Source organism: Cyanistes caeruleus, chromosome 14 (assembly GCF_971803275.1).
Source record: "Cyanistes caeruleus chromosome 14, bCyaCae1.hap1.1, whole genome shotgun sequence".
NCBI classification, from domain to species: Eukaryota; Metazoa; Chordata; class Aves; order Passeriformes; family Paridae; genus Cyanistes; species Cyanistes caeruleus.
In genome coordinates, this window is record NC_141714.1 from 15,207,733 (window position 1) to 15,224,044 (window position 16,312).

The 16,312-nt window shown below is 50.5% G+C and overlaps 1 protein-coding gene across 5 annotated transcripts in view; it reads left to right on the forward strand.

The window, feature by feature from the left end:
- Positions 1-16,312, forward strand: part of EDA (ectodysplasin A) — a 61,336-nt gene that overhangs the window by 1,119 nt on the left and 43,905 nt on the right. The gene's annotated exons all lie outside the window — the stretch shown is intronic.

Genomic DNA, 16,312 nt, shown 5'->3' on the forward strand with positions numbered 1-16,312 from the left:
AGGTGCCGGGGTGGCTTTGCCGCGGAGTCGCAGCGGGGTTTCGGGGGAGATGCCAAGCCCTGCCTCGGCACCCCGGCGGTCCTCGCCTTGCTGGTTATCAGCGTGTGGGGGGGAAGGACAAAAATAGCTTTGATAAAGCGGCGAGTTTGGAACTCTTCCTCCCACTTGGCAGCGGGAGCCGCGCCGGCCTCGGCTGCCCCCGGGAAAGCCGGGCGGGCTTGCGCTTCCTTCGCTGCCCGGATCCCGCGGCTTCCCATAATAAATCCAAGTCCAGCGTTGAGCCGGAGGGAAGCCGAGCTCCCGGGTCATCGCTCTCCCCTCGCTGCCCCTCGAGCAGTGTCAACACAGAGTGACTCGGAGCAGTTTGATGTCGTGCTGGGATTCCTGGGTTGCCTTGGAATAGCGCACGGCTGGAGTGCCTTTCGTGTTATCGTGCTGGATCTGTTTAGTCTTTCGAGCTCTTCTTTCCAGCGAGTGTATAATGAAATACCAGGGCAAACACTTGAGGCATTCATAAATTACAGCGTTAGATAATTTGTCTCTGGATGCGGACGGAGCTCTGAGCGTCGCTCGCTGCAGCTGACGGACTCCAGATAAGGTAACGCTAATTATTTATTTCTTTATTCTACATCTGGCCTGTCAGGCTTGAGATGAAATATTCTTTGGGGCACATTGAAGCAGTTGGGTTGGAGACGAGGGTTGCTGGTAGCGGGGACATGGGGAAGGGAGCCTGAGCGTCCCAAGCTGCTCTGGTTGCGAACGGCTGCCGTGACAACGTGTGATAAATGGGATTTTTAGTGGTGCTGCTCACCCGTTTCTCACTGATTTTTTCTGCCTTGAGTGGATGTGGAGCTAAAAACAAGCACTTTGGGTGTCCCGGGGTGCTGTGAGTGCATCCCTTCAGTGATTAAAGCAGCTAAATGAGGAGTTTGCAAACAACTTTATTTAGGAAGTTACTGTCCAGCTTTGGGGTGCGTGTGCAGTTCCTGGCAGCTCTTCCGAGCTGTGCTGCTGACAAACCCAAAGTGTCATCCCATACATGTGATGCATGCATAAATTGGGCTGAAATTACTGAATAATTAATTCAAGGGGTGTAATCGATGACATTTCTCTCCTGAGGACCATGGTCAGAGCCAGGGGTTTTTTTTGGGGAGCACCAATGACCACAGGGCTGTGAGCCCTCAAATGTCCTTCAGCTGCTGAGGTGTCCTCAGTGAAGAGGCCAAGTGCTGTGTGTGTTGTGATTGTACAAACTGACTTAAACCCAAAAGATACACCCCTTCCTGACCCTTTTTTCTTTATTTTTTTAATCATTTTATTCCACCCCCATCTTTCTGACCTGAGGCAGGAGGAAGAGGAGCACAGGGGGAAGGATGGGGAGCGATGGTCAGCGCTGAGATTTTGGCTGAAACCCCACCTGGCCACGTGCCAGAAATGACCTCATGACAGGAGTGAGATTTGGCAGCTCGATAACACCCCGCTTCCCTATCTCACAGGGTATCCAAATATGTAACTCATTTGGGATGGAAGGGCAGATTTTCATGGCAGAGGTTGAGGCATTGTAGTTCCACATCTTTGTCCCAGAACCCGCCGGGTGTTGCATCACCGCGTTGGCTGCGAGATGAGGAGTTTGTTAGAGCTGCTTTAATTCATTGACTCTTCAGTGGCTCAGAGGTGTCAGAGAGGGTTTGGGGAGTGGTGGAGCCTTGGCTGGTGGGATAAAATCTGATTAATCCCTCTGGATGGGTGTGCTGTGGGATGGGAGAGGGATTCTGTCTGATGAGCTTTGCTCATGGAGATCCACATCAGGGCACTGTGTCCCTTTTTTGGATTTTGTGTCAAAATTAAATCGTATTTTGTTGTCAAAAAATTATCCTTGGAATATTTGAGCTGTGCAGAGCATCACATTCCTGTGTTTTTTCTCCAACCAAATCTGTGTCATGCCACGCTTCTGCCAAAACTTGTTTTTTGGCTGATGCTGGGTGAAGTGTGTGCCCTGAGAGTGTCCCAAGATGGGGATAAAAACTGCCAAAGCCTGGGAATGGGATCAAATGCCATTGGTTTGTCAAACGAATTGTGGAGGAGCTTGCAGCTGGTGGGGGGGGGAGGGAGGGGAGGTGCTGAGTCATCAAAAAAAATGTGCTGAGCAGCAGTTTGCTTACTGGCATTTCACCTTCCCGGTGCCAAGGTGTCTGATCTGTCTCCGTTTCTCACTTTTACAACAAGGGATGTGCCCTCATCGGCGTTCCTGACCCTGGCGTCGCTCCCATGGAATCGTGGAATGGTTTGGGCTGGAAAGGACCTTAAATCTCATTCAGTCCATGGGCAGGGACACCTTCCACTAGCCCAAGTTGCTCCAAGCCCTGTTCACCCAGGCCTTGGACACTTCCAGGGATCCAGGGGCAGCCACAGCTTCTCTGGGCACCCTGTGCCAGGCCCTCCCCACTCTCACAGGAAGGAATTTCTTCCTCTTTTTTCCCCCCTCACCAGTGTGGAATTGCAGTTATTTTTCCCATTTTTTTTAGTCAGTTCTGGCTCCAGCATGAGAGGCAGCTCTTGGTGTGATTGGCACAGAGGCTCTGAAGGTGTCCAAGCTGCTCCTGAGGCTTCTCCCACCCTGAGCATACCTGCAGCTCATCCATGCGTCTTCATCCCCGTGTCTGCTTCCTGCATCCCAGCTGGAACCTGCCCAACGTGCTGAAAGCTTTGAGCTCCTGTTGGAAATGCTTCTCCAGCCTCCTCTGGAAGCAGCTGGTGGGCTCAGGCCTTTAAATCCCCGCTCAGGGCCTGTGTGCTGGGATTTCACAGCTCTGATCCCGGTTTAGGAAAAGGCTGGGTGTGTGCAGAGGGAAGGTGGTGATTAGGGAAGTGCCCCCACAGTGGGTTTTCCCTCAAATTTCACTTTGTGGGTCCTGGTTTTAGCTGGAAGAAGCTCTCAGAGGGCAATAAAGGGAGCCTGCAGAGCTCTGTGGCAAATGTCAGGCTCTGGTTACCTTCATTCACAACTCGAATTCTCGTATTCCTGCTGCTGTGCCTATGAATATTCCATGCAAAATCTGGCCTGAGTCCAGAACTCCTCCTGTTGAGATGCTGCAGAGTGGCAGGAGCGTGGCAGTGGCTGCGGGATGTGTTTGGGAAATTAATCCTTTGGAAAATTAAATCCAGTGTGAGCTCTTCCCGAGGGCTGGAGGTGCATCCCTGCATGTCCTGTGGGGCGAATTCCTGGTGTGAGGGGAAACCTTTGGCTGTGTGGGAACAGCCCAGCTGGTCCTTGGGAAATCACAGAAGGGTTTGGGGTGGAAGGGACCTCTCAAGGCCACAGAGTCCAATCTCTGCCACGGGCAGGGACACCTTCAACTCAGTCAGGACCTTCCCAAAGTCCTTATTCCCAGGTTTGTGGTGCTGCAAGGGTGCCTTTCCTTCTGCCCCCCCGGCCTCCTCCACAGCTGAGCTGGGGTTTCATTTCTGTTTTCCACTCATTCCATGAAGGAGGAAAACTGTGACTTTGTGTGAGGACCAGGACATTTTATCAGCATTTACTGAGTTCCTTGATGGAGAATGTTGCTGCCAGAGTAAGTGTTTGACTGACCCATGACCAAATTGCAGGGTTTTTCCACTATTTTTCGATGAGTTCCCTGGCAAATCCCTGAACTTGGGTTTTTAACAGCATTCCAAAGTTATCTTCCCCTTAACCCCAGAGTAAATAGTGCTGTATCAACCCCATATTATTTTAACCTTTTAACATTATTTTTCTTACCACATAATAACATAAATCTTCCCTGCTCTCCCATACACATGTAGTGTCTTGTAATGCTAATTAAACTGCACACCAGCCTAATTTTGCTCTCAGACTAATCCAATATATTTTTCTTGACTGGAAGCCAAACCCTGAGAGCTTCAGAGCATGCGGAGCTCTCATTCCAGTCTTATTGTATGTTAATGGCTTTATATTTTAATATCTTTCAACACTTGGGGAGGATGTTATTTTTAGAGGTGTCTGGCTGCAGAAGATACCGGTGTGTGAGGGGTTTGGGGGATGTGAAGCACTGAATAAACTCCATGCAGTGAGTAAGTGGGAAGTGTGTCCCTGGAGAGGTGGAATCTGTCAGGATCCATTGTGCACAAGCATGGAATCACAGGGAGGTTTGATGTGATTTTGCAGTGGTTAAGTGGAAGATTTGGATGCAGTTTTGCCCTGGTTAAGTGGGAGATTTGGATGCAGTTTTGCCCTGGTTAAGTGGGAGATTTGGATGCAATTTTATCGTGGTTAAGTGCCTTTATGGGGTGGTTGCAGTGGTAAGTGCTCTCTCGTTAAACTCTGGGTTTGTGTGCTAATGGTGCCGATGCCAGTCGGGCCTGGATGCTACTACAGCAGGAATAATCACTCCCAGATGGGTGTGGATGGAAACGAGCTCTTTCCCTAAGCCCAAATGAAACGCTGTTATAAGTGCAAAGTCCTAATGATGCAGGAGCCCATTGATGGGGTACCAGCCCTGTAACACCTTCCAAATGGAATTGCCAGCATCCTCCTGCCTGGCTGCACCTCAGCTCCGGGGATGGAGCTTGGAGCATCCTTGGGGATGGCTCTTGCAGTAGAATCCCAGAATCTGCTGAAGTGGAAAGGTCCCATCAGGATTTGGGTTCACTGCGTGGCGCAGGGTTGAGTTGTGTGACATTGTGTGACACGAGGTGGCATCGTGTGGTGAGGGTTTGTGTCCCTGGTGTGAGGGTCCATGGGGACGTTTTGTGTGGTGTGGGGATGGTCCATGTCCATGGGGATGGTCTGTGTTCTGTGGTGTGAAGGTCCATGTCCATGGGGACAGTCTGGGGTCCATTTCCAGGGTGTGAGAGTCCATGTCCATGGGCATGGTCCATGTCCATGAGGATGGTCTTGTTCCATGGTGTGAAGGCCCATGTCAATGGGGATGGTCTGGGTCCATGGTGTGAGGGTCCATGTCCATGGTGTGAGGGTCCATGTCCATGAGGATGGTCTGGGTTCCATGGTGTGAGGGTCCATGTCCATGGTGTGAGGGTCCATGTCCATGGTGTGAGGGTCCATGTCCACGGGGATGGTCTGGGGTCTATGGTGTGAGGGTCCATGTCCATGGTGTGCAGGTTTATGTCCATGGGGATGGTCCATGTCCATGGTGTGAGGGTCCATGTCCATGAGGATGGTCTGGGTTCCATGGTGTGAGGGTCCATGTCCATGGTGTGAAGGTCCATGTCAATGGGGATGGTCCATGTCCATGGTGTGAGGGTCCATGTCCACGGGGATGGTCTGGGGTCCATGGTGTGAGGGTCTATGTCCATGGTGTGAGGGTCCATGTCCATGGGGATGGTCTGGGTCCATGGTGTGAGGGTCCATGTCCATGGTGTGCAGGTTTATGTCCACGGGGATGGTCTGGGGTCCATGGTGTGAGGGTCCATGTCCACGGGGATGGTCTGGGGTCTATGGTGTGAGGGTCCATGTCCATGGTGTGCAGGTTTATGTCCATGGGGAGGGTCCATGCTCCATGGCTGTGTTGTGGTGGGAGCTCTGGCTCGGTGGCTTTGTGGCAATGGCTGTTGTGTGATGTGGCTTTGCCGTGGTGGATGGGGTGAGGGTTGTTTGTGCTGTGTGGGGCTGTGGTCACTGTGTGGTGTGGCAGGACAACGGCCACAAGGGCTGGAAGCTGCTGGACGCTCCCAGGACAGGAGGGAAGGACTGGGGAAGAGTTGCCTCCTGCCAGAGCTGCCTCTTGCCTGGCCCTTGGGAGATCAGACCCTTCCTGGGCAGTGCGGGTGCCCCAAGGGGTTAAATCCCATCCCTGAGTGACAGCAGGGTTAAATCCCGTGCCAGGCCAGCGGGGTGCTGTCCCTGAGTGCTGCCTTTGTCCTTTAATCCCTTTTTGCAATTCCTGTCACCTCTGGGCTTTTGGCCTCTCCGGAGGCACTCAGAGGGGAGAGGCAGGGAAGGTGTTCCCTGAGCTGGTGCTGGAAGTCAGATATACCTGGGAGCAGGTACAGGCTCTGTGGTTGTGAGTTATCTGCAGCTGGGAGGCTTGGGGAGCTGCTGTGTGGGACAGACCCGTTTGTGCTGCTTAATCCCAGAATGGTTTGGGTGGGAAGGGACCTTAAAGCTCATCCCATTCCCTGCCATGGGCAGGGACTCCTTCCACTTCCCAAATTGCTCCAGCCTGGTCTTGGACACTTCCAGGAACGGGGCAGCCACAACTTCTCAAGGCATCTTCCCAGTTGTCTCTCCTCCCTTTTCCATTCCTTCTTTTAACTGGATAATGCTGGCATTCCTTCCCAGAGAGTTGATATGATCAGAATGCCCTGTCCAGAAAAAAAATAAAAATTAAATACAGATCTCTGAATCTCATTCTTGTTTGATAATAATATTTACATTTTCTAAAAAAGAACTAAAACTGTGAATTCCTCTTTATGTTTCCTGATCCATGAGGCGGCAGCAGCTTTCCCTGGGTTTCCCAGGGATGTGGGGCAGGCACTAATGGCCTAAACAGACCTTTGTGATCCTTCCAGTCATCCCCACGTGCCGGGCTCAGTGAAATTAATCCAGGAAATCATTTCAGAGCAATTATTTCCTTGAACTTTGCAAACAAGTTGCTGAGCTACTGGTTCCCTTAACCAGCACTTTATTCTAATTTTCCCATGGGGTAGGAAAATAGGATAAGGCATTTAAAGCTGGCAGCTGGAACTGTTGCCAATCCAAGAGGATGGAACAGCTCAGACTCAAAAATGATGGGCTTATTTTGATTTTTTTACTGCAGTTGCTGATGTTCCTGTGGCTGCAGGAAGGCTCTGCCTGGAAAACTTGAATTCTCATGTTTTCCCCTAAAACATAACCTGTGGCAGAAAAGTGGGATCAGACAAGGAATCGCTGGATGTGCAGCTGATGGGGTGCATTTCCAGAGCAGGGTGAAGGAAGAAGTTGGGTTTTCTGCTGCAGCTGTTTGTATCTTTTGAGTGATAATGAACTCAGTGAGTAGTTGGCTGCCTTGGGGCTGTGGATGGGCTTGTTGGTGCTTGCTCTGGCTGTCTGGGGTGTTAACTCTTGCTGGGAAGGGGGGAGATCCCATCCAAAGGCGAGGGAAGCCCATCAGGAATTACCTCCACCTGCCTCAGTAAATAAATGCTGGCAGATTTCTAAGGTCAAAAGGAGGGGTTTTATTTTTTTCCTAGTGGGTCAGGAAGGCAAAGTTTAAAGATGGTAATTGTCCATTTTAAAGGAATGTTAAATCTTCCTTTGAGCAATATCTTTATTGCCAGCTTTATTGGGGTTTTCTCCTCTTGTTGACAAGAGTTGTTTCGGCTCAGAACACAGCTCCTGCAGAGATTCCTGGGCTGTGCAGGACTTGATGGTGAAAGGACAAGGGGTGATGGATTTAAACTTAGAGGGTTGATTTAGATGGGATATTGGGAAGGAATTCTTCCCTGTGAGGGTGTTGAGGCCCTGGCACAGATTCTGTGGCTGTTCCATCCCAGGAAGTGTCCAAGGCCAGGTTGGACAGGGCTTGGAGTAACCTGGGATAGTGGAAGGTGTCCCTGCCCATGGCAGGGGGTGGAATGGGATGGGCTTTAAGGTCCCTTCCCACCCAAACCATTCTGTTCTTCATTCTCTGGAAAGGGAATTTGTGCAGGAAAAGTCCTTGAACTGAAGGCTTCAGCTGAGCCTTGGGAGCTCAGCACTAATCCTGGCTCAGCTGAGCTTGGCCTCTGTGTCTGGTGAGACGCTGAAACCAAGAGAAAAACTCAACCTTTTGCTGGTGGGGTGGATTTTGCTTAGGAGATGGGAGAGCTACCATGCTCAGCCCCTGCAGGAATGCTGTCTGGTGTAATCCCTGGATCCCCTGGATGGAATCCAGCACTCCAGGCTCAGTCCAGTGCATCTCCCCTGTGTTCCCAGGGGCTGGTTCTTATTTGAGTCTCAGCACCAGCAGCAGAGGGGCAGGAGAGTCTCTGTGCCACTGCCAGGGATGCTGAGAGCCAGCACATTCCTAATAAAAGCAGGATTTGACTTCCAGCGCAGGTGCTGGGCAGGTCATTCACACTCCCCTGTGTGGCTGCAGGGCTTGGACAGTTCCAGATGTGCTGTGTCCGTGTCCTGGCTGGGATGGAGCTGCAGGAGGAGCTCTGGGAAGCTGAGGTCTTCAAGTGTTAAATCCCAAGTGCTGCTCCTGCAGGCTCAGCTCCGATCCCGGCGTCTGGCGCACGTTTCCAACAACAGCCTGGATTTGCCAAGGAAAATGACGCTGGATGCAGCAAAGAGCTGTCAACTCTTTCCTCCCTTCGCTGCCGGGCAGCTTTTCTCCTGCTTTCCAGAATAACTGGGCTGTTTGGAAGTGATATGGAATTTGGGGCTCTCAGCGATGCTTTGATCCCCTTGCCTCCATCCTCACCCCACTCCAGACAGCAGCGCCTCACACGAGCGCTGTGGGGTCCCTCTGCCATCCCATTGCTGAGGTGGCGGCTGAGGGTCACATTAACCTGAGAATAACTCAAGTTCTTCTCCTCTGGTACCTGAATGTTGGACTAGGGGGGTCCAACTGGGGCTGGAATATTAAAGAACTTGTTCCTAAGAAATGGTTTTTGAGCCTGGTTTTGTGCAGATGGGTTCAGGAGAAGTCCCCCAGGGACCCCTGGTGTCCCCCCCACTCACTGACCTTGAGCTTCTCTGTTCGGTCCTTCTGACTCAAAACTCTTTTTTTTCCCCCATCTCTGAAGATGCTGAAACCCCAATTTATAAATGATAATTCTGCTAACGAGGGTTCATGGGGTGTTTGGGGCAGGTCAGATCCCTTTAGTCAGATCCCTGTGAAGATCCCATGTGGCTTCAAGCTGGATCAGGTACTGAAGGAGTTAAAAAATTCCTGCTGCTGGTGCACACGAGCAGCGCCAGGTATCTCCCAGGGGATCCAAGTTTGCTTTCTGAAATCTGGCAAATAGCAAAAATTTTGATGTCTGTGAACAGCAATCACACCCCGAGGCGATGACGGCTGACAGGGAAGGGCTCCTGACATATTTACTGAACAATTTTCTTATCATGAAGTGCTCAAAAAGCCCAAACCTGGAGAACAATAGCAACAAAAACCTCACTGCAGGGTTTGTCAGCAGATGCAGCTTGGAGATAACAAATGATTTTTTTGCTTTTTGTTTGACTCCTTGGCATTTAGGGGTTAATTGGAGCGAGGCCAAGTATGGTGAGATAGTGCCTGAATCAGAGTTTTAAAAACACTGGGATTGGAAGGGTTTTAACTTTTAACTTCTGTGAGGCTCTTAGAGGCTGGTGAAGAGGTGGATTAGAAACTAAAGGAAAACATTTGGGTTGGGCAGTAAAACTTGACTTTGGAAGGGGTAGCCCTTCCTGAGACCCCAAAAGTCATCTCAGCCCTCACCCCAGCTGGGCTTCCCCTTGTGCTGGGGCTGGATTGGTCTGAGGTATTATTAAATGCTAATACATGGGAATTAAATGTGAATAAATGTTTCTGTGAGGGTTTTGTGTCACATGTTCATCCACCAGTCCCTCTGTCCTGGTTTTGCGTGTGTTTGAAGAATGAAGCAGAACTGCATTTGTGAGAAACGGGGACTTTGACACGAAAAATCAGGAATAAAGTTGTAATGTTGGTCCTGATCCAGCTGCTCCCTTTGATTTCGCTCCGATATAGAAAGGCACTGGCCTGAAACTGGTCCAGAGGGTGTCCAGGATGCTCTGTGAACTCTGGCATGAGGAATTCTGAGCAATAAAACTTTGGAAGTGTGGCCTTCGAGGGCTATTGTGGAAGGAAGGGCATAAGAAACATGACACTGGGATTGTGATTCCTGGCAGGAATGCTTTGCAATGGGGAAATTTCAGTTTGGTTTGTGTTGCTTACATGCCTTTCTTCTCGCTGAAGGGCAAATGACAGTGTCAGCATTAAATGTGAGGAGCTGACATCTTCCCATGAAATATGCCCGACGTCCCCAGAACAGAGCTGGAATTATTGCTGCTCCAGAAATCCGCCTTCCCTGGATTTTACTTTTGGCCTTACCCTGAAAGGGACCCGGCTGAAATGTCCCTGCTGATAACGAGGTTGGTTGTGGAGGGAATTGTGCTCCAGGGAGAGGTCTGAGAGCAGGAGGAGCCGTGGCTGAGCTGGATGTCCCCGTGTCCCTTTTGGCCCCCGGGCTCTCGTGTCGGGACGTGTCAGCCTGACGGGCGCCTGAGATGGAACAAAACCCAGGGCCATTGCTTGGATGTTTGGGGTTTTTTTTAAGGCCACTTCTCTGGGTTTGAAGATCTTGAACTTCTGTGGGGAAAATTTATGGCGGTTTAGAGATGGAAGAGATTGGCCATGTTCTCCGTGATGCCCTGTTGGTCCCGTGTCCCCGGCAGCTTCTCTTGTGGTGGCTTTTAGGTTGGTTGGTTCAGCTGGGCTTGGTGTAGCCAGGGCTTCACCCCACAGCGTGAGTGATTTAGGGAGCTCTCTTGACTGGGAGCCAGTGGAGAGATGTGTGTGGCAGCTGGGGCTGCAGGAGGATGAGGAGTCACTCAATTTATCCTTACATCCAGTGAATCCCATCGCTCGTTTCGGAGATCGGGAATTGCTCTCTGGGCTGGGCTGAGTTTGGGCCCCTCATGGGTTTTTCCACCACGATGTGCCAGGGTTGGTGTGCATGGGGAAGAGGAACCTGTCAGGCTGTTCAGGATCTGCAGAAGATCAGCAGGGTTGGGCCTTGTTGGCCATTAAGGGACACCTTGCACGGAAAGGGTTGTCCAGCCCTGGCACAGGAGTGCTGGAGTCCCCATGCCTGTAGCTGCATGTGGCACTTGGGGACATGGCCAGTGGTGGCCTTGGCGGTGCTGAGGGAATGGTTGGACTCCAATCTCAGAGGGCTTTTCCATCCTCAGTGATTCCATGATTTTCCTACTATCACTGCTCAGTGCTGTTGTACATGCTCAGATTGGAAGAACTTGGGTTATTTCATACAGGATCCTTGTTTTCTTCTTCCCCTCTGAAGTCTCCACAGCAGAACCATTTGCACATAAATGAAGCGGAGTTTTTGGCCAGCTCTCGTGCGCACCTGTGCACTCCAATCACCCGCCAGGAAATTGCTGCCCTGAAATGCTGCTCCTAAAATATTTGCCAAGGAATGGTTTGGGAAAGCTAAAAATTCTTCTTTTGAGACTTCTCCCGTGGTCAGTTGTGAATTAAGGCTGCACAGAAAGAGGTTGTTTGAGCAAATGAACTCTTCTTAGAAGCAGTGGGGTGGGTCAAGATGGGGCAACCCCCTTCCCATGGGCAGGAACACCTTCCACTATCCCAGATTGCTCCAGCCTGGCCTTGGACCTTTCCAGAGATGGGGCAACCACAGCTTCTTCCACAAAATGATGGAAAACACTGGGCTGGAGTGGCTCTGGTGAATATAGGATTATTTAATATACAGGATGATTTAATTTCTGTTTCAGTAGCTCTGTCTGCCATTGGGGGCTGGGGTCAGCTGGGGTGAGGGAGAAGGATGGAGGGGATGAGGCAGCGAGTCCCTGCTCCAGCAAGACAGGATTTCCAGTAGGAGAATGCCCTTGGAAGAGAGTGTGTTTGTGCCCACAGCCATTAAACTCCATAATCTTGGTGTCTGTATCGACTTACAAATGAAAGCTTGCAGTAATTTGGAGCAGCATTTGAATTGTGAGTGGTAGTGATGATGCTGAGCTTGTCTTTTAATGCTGAGTTTAGAGGCTTTGAGGTTTGGATTAAAAAAAACTTCAATGAAACCACAAAAAAGACATTGGAAGCATAGCTGAACAGGTGGAACAAATTTGTTAAATCTGTTATTGGGAAAACAGCAACTTGCTTTTAAGAAATAAATCAATCTGCAGCTCAGTGTTTCATAATGAGGAGTGGGATAGGAAAATCTAAAAATATCTCCAAATGAGAGCTAATGCTCCGAAGGAACAGATCCAAACTAGAATATAATATTGCCCATTGTGGTGACAATAAGGATTTTAAAGTTCATTGAGATCCTTGCTGGGATGCAGATGGGACTTGAAGAGCCAGCATATTTCCCTTGGCTGGGTCCAGTTTTTATTTGCATAATAACTTATTATATGTATTGCCAGTAGCTCGCAGAGCCCCTGGTCAGGATTGGGAAACCACGATGAGTTCATCCCCCTCTGCCTGCTGAGACAATATATTCCCCAAGAGCTGGGAGGGAGGCGTCTCTAGCAACTAAAGCAAGTGATTATGTGCTTGAAAAGGCAGGAAAAAGCAGGGTTTTAACCCCATGAACCTTTGTGTACCTCGGATCTTCTCACCAAGACCCATTCCAAGGGTCTTTGTCGTTGGGCTCCCTTTGTCCCCATCCCTCCTCCTGTGGCTTGAGCTTTAACAGCTGATTTCAATGAAGTTAAGGAGCTTTTCCAGGTGGAAAACGTGTCCTGGGTTTTCAGGAGGTGGGACATCTTTGCTGTGGTCTCTGTTGTTGTGGAACCATGGAATGGTTTGGGTCAAAAGGGGCCTTAATGATCATCTCGTTCCACCCCCTTTTGTGTTCCTTCCTCAATTTCCCCTGCGCTGTTCAGGCAGCAGAGCCAGCTCCGCTTCCATTTTTCTTGGAAAGCGATTCCACAGCCTCATCCCTCTCTCAGCAGGTTCTTCCCAGCGTTATTCCAGAGTTTCCCCTGCTCAGCAGAGCCTGGGTGCTCTGTCACACCCAGACAGGCCAGGCTGGGGCACTGCCATCACCTTTCATGCTCCATCGTCCCTTTCTTTTGGGACTTGCTGAGGGTTCCTGGGCACAGGGGGCTTCTTCCAGCGCTGCTGTGGAGTAGCTGCTCCCAACTAAGCAAATCCACATGGACAGCTGTTGCTCAGAGGGGAGTGGGTAAGTGCATCCCTAAAGTTTGGGATTTGTGCCAGAGGGAGTGCAGCCGGTGCACGGCTACGGCTCTCTGGGAGCCCTCGACACTTAAACCCAGAGAAACCAACCCCAAAACCTCTCCAACTTCCAGATTGTGGTTGAGGGAAGAATCGAGGTGTTGTGGGGCTGTAAAGGAAAATGCTGATTTTTCACAGCTGGGTATTCCCATTGCTCAGGGTCAGGGATTGTGTATGGCACAGCTTTGTTTTTGGGGGCAGAGAAGGTTTGCCTGAAACTGCTTCAGGCTGGATTTTAGGAAAAGGTTCTTTCTCCAGGGGGTGTTTTGACACAGAGCAGGTCCCCCAGGGAATGGTCACAGCCCCAAGGCTGCCAGAGCTCCAGGAGGGTTTGGACAACACTCCCAGGCACAGGGTGGGATTGCTGGGGTGTCTGTGCAGGTCCAGGAGCTGGACTGATGATCCACGGGGGTCCCTTCCAAGTCAGGATATTCCGTGATGCTGATTTTGGTGATGGGCAGGTTATGGTGCTGCTGTCCTCCTCTGTCCCAGGCTGAGGTGCCCTTGGGGTGACAAAGGCCAGTGCTGTCGGTGCCTTTGCCATGGTCAGATCTGGCATTTGGCCAGGTCCAACCCAACTGTTGGGGCTGCCGTTTTCCTTTGGAAGCATTTCTGAGTCCAGGGATGCTTTTCCACGGCTGGGATTCCCTAAGCACGTTGTACCATCACTTTCTGCCCCAAACCTCAGCTCAGCCTTCAAGGACTTATTTCTCACCTCGCAACTGTCACCGTCCCCAGCCTGGTCATTGTGCTGGGATCTGGATGGATCCATGGGTTTGGAAACTCCTCCTGTTGCTTTAGTGCCGAGAGGGGCTCGTGTGGTGCTGATTTGGGAAAGCCTGCTCTCCGTCTGCTCCCGTGGTTTGGGAGAGCTGGGATGGGATGCCCGGGATCCCCACTCCAACCACGCTGGCCCCGCTGGCCAGGAGCTGCCCAGAGTGGCCGGGAGGGAGGGATTTGGCACCCATGGGTGCTGCTGGAGGTGCCAAAGCTTTCGGGAGGTGCCAGGGACTCACTCCGGCCATGCCGACAGCGATTTTTCAAGGCTGAGGGGTTGGTGGAGCCTTTGTGTTCCTGCTTTGAAGCCCCGGCCTGAAAGTGTTGTAATGAGATTTTATGATGTATTCTGGCAAGGCCTGGTTATTTTGTGTGTGGATTTATTGTCTAATGAATTGAGTGATTTTGAAATGTTTTGTGCAACGCTTTTTTGGAAAGGACATTGTATTTTGTTTATGGGACGTGTGAGTTTTTATGAAACTTTATTTAGCTTTTAGCAAGAATAATCTTTATTCAACAAATAGTGCAAATAAATCTTTAATTGAACAAATATGTGCCAACTTTCAAACACAGTAACAAACAATGACATGAAACAAGGAAACTTTGGAACAATATACAACTTTAAACATAGTATTAAAAAAAAAAAAAAAGCAAAACCCAAGGAAAAAAAAAAAAAAACCAACCCAAAACCCCTAACAAAGCAGATTTTGGGCTGTGTAGAGGAGCGTGGATATGTGGGACCTGCCAAGAGCAGGGAATGTGGTGCCTGGTGGCTTTCCAGGGGTGCCCAGGGATTGGGGTGTCCCCCATTCTGGAGTTTTGGAGGGGATGGGAGCTGCTGGATGTGCCTGGGCTGTGGGAGCAGATGTGGAAACTTTCTTTGTGTGTCCCAGTCCTTCCTGAGCTGCCTTCCCAGTGGGGCATCCCCAGCCCCAAGGAGGGATGGGGGGCACCCAGGGGTTGAGGATTTGCCTCTTCCAGCCCCACGCTGTCTCCAGGCTCCCGGAGGGCACCCGAGGGGCTCTGAGGTCTGGGATGCTGCAGTGTCCTGTGTGAGCTGCCTGGGAAATGGGATGAGCATTCCCTGCTCCTCTTTATTCCTGCTCGGGCTTGACTGCTGCCACTTCGGTTGGGAATGGAGATTCCCATCCCCTGCACTGCATGCAGCTGGAAATCCCTGAAAAATTCTCAAATCCAACATGAAAGGGTTTGAAATGAGGGGAGGAAACCCTCAGCATTTGTTTCATTTCACTTTTTGAAGTGTTGGTCTTTAGGGAAGATGGGCAGAGTCACCTTTCTGTTTATTTACTTATTATTCTGATCCTACTGGATTTCCTTCCTTGTTCCAAGTATGGAACATTCCTTTTATATCCCTGGAAGTGTTTCAGGCCAGGTTGGACAGGGCTCAGAGCAACCTGATCTGGTGGAAGGTGTCCCTGCCCATGACAAGGGGTGGAACTGAATGGGCTTTAAGGTCCCTTCCAACCTAAACCATTCCAGGATTCTTTGCAAATAATTATCCTAAAGTATGGAAGGAATTTAGTACTGAAGATGCTCATACAGCTGCTGCTTTTCCCTGGAATTTCCTATATTGATGACAAAATTACTTGGCAGGAGGAGACCAAGCTGTGCATTTAAGTGACTTCCCTACATCTTCAAACCCCAGGAATATCAGGAATACCAACCCTGATATTTCTTCTTTCTCTGGGAAGAGCATTTTCAGCCCTTCGTTGCCCTTTTCAGGCCCTGGAATTGGAACAAAAGAGCTTTTCTTCTAAAAGTGAGCCGTGGAATTGGGTGTTAATGGAAACTAATTAATGCTGAATGGAAAATTCCTTCTCGGCTATGTTTTGCCATTCTCTTTTATAGCTCCAACCTATCAGACCTCTCTCAGGCTGCCCATACTTTTCCAGGAAGGATAAATGAGGCTTATGTTTCCAGAACCATCTCACCCCTCCATTCACCCTTGGCTTGATCTGACCCAACCTTCTCCAGACCTTTGAGTGGTCCTAGAAGGGCTCAGTGCTGCTCTGCACACCCACCTCACTTTCAAAGACTCCCTTTTTCCTTGGATTTGGCCTCATTTTCTGTTTCAGACAATCACAGGATAATTCAGGTTGGAGAAGCCCTCTGGAATCATTGAGTCCAACCCTTCCCCAGCACTGCCAAGGCCACCACTGGCCCACATCCCCAAGTGCCACATCCACGTGTCTTTTAAACCCCTCCAGGGATGGAGACTCCACCCCTGTGCCAGGGCTGGACAGCCCTTTCCATAAGAAATTTTCCCTAATATCCAACTAAACCTGCCTTGGTACAGCTTGAGGCTGTTCCCTCTCCTCCTGTCCCTGTTCCCTGGCAGCAGAGCCCGATCCCCCCCGGCTGTCCCCTCCTGTCAGGGACTTGTACAGAGCCAGAAGGTTCCTCCTGAGCCTCCTTTTCTCCAGGCTGAGCTCCCTCAGCTGCCCCTGGTGCTCCAGACTCTCTCCCAGCTCTGTTCTCTCCTCTGGACACAGGAAAAGCCTGGAAGAGCAGCAGGAGTTAGTGGGGTTGGGGAGTTTCACCCCATTCATAAATGGGGAGATGTTGGTGTGGCCAAAGTGGCAGAGTTGGCTGAGCCA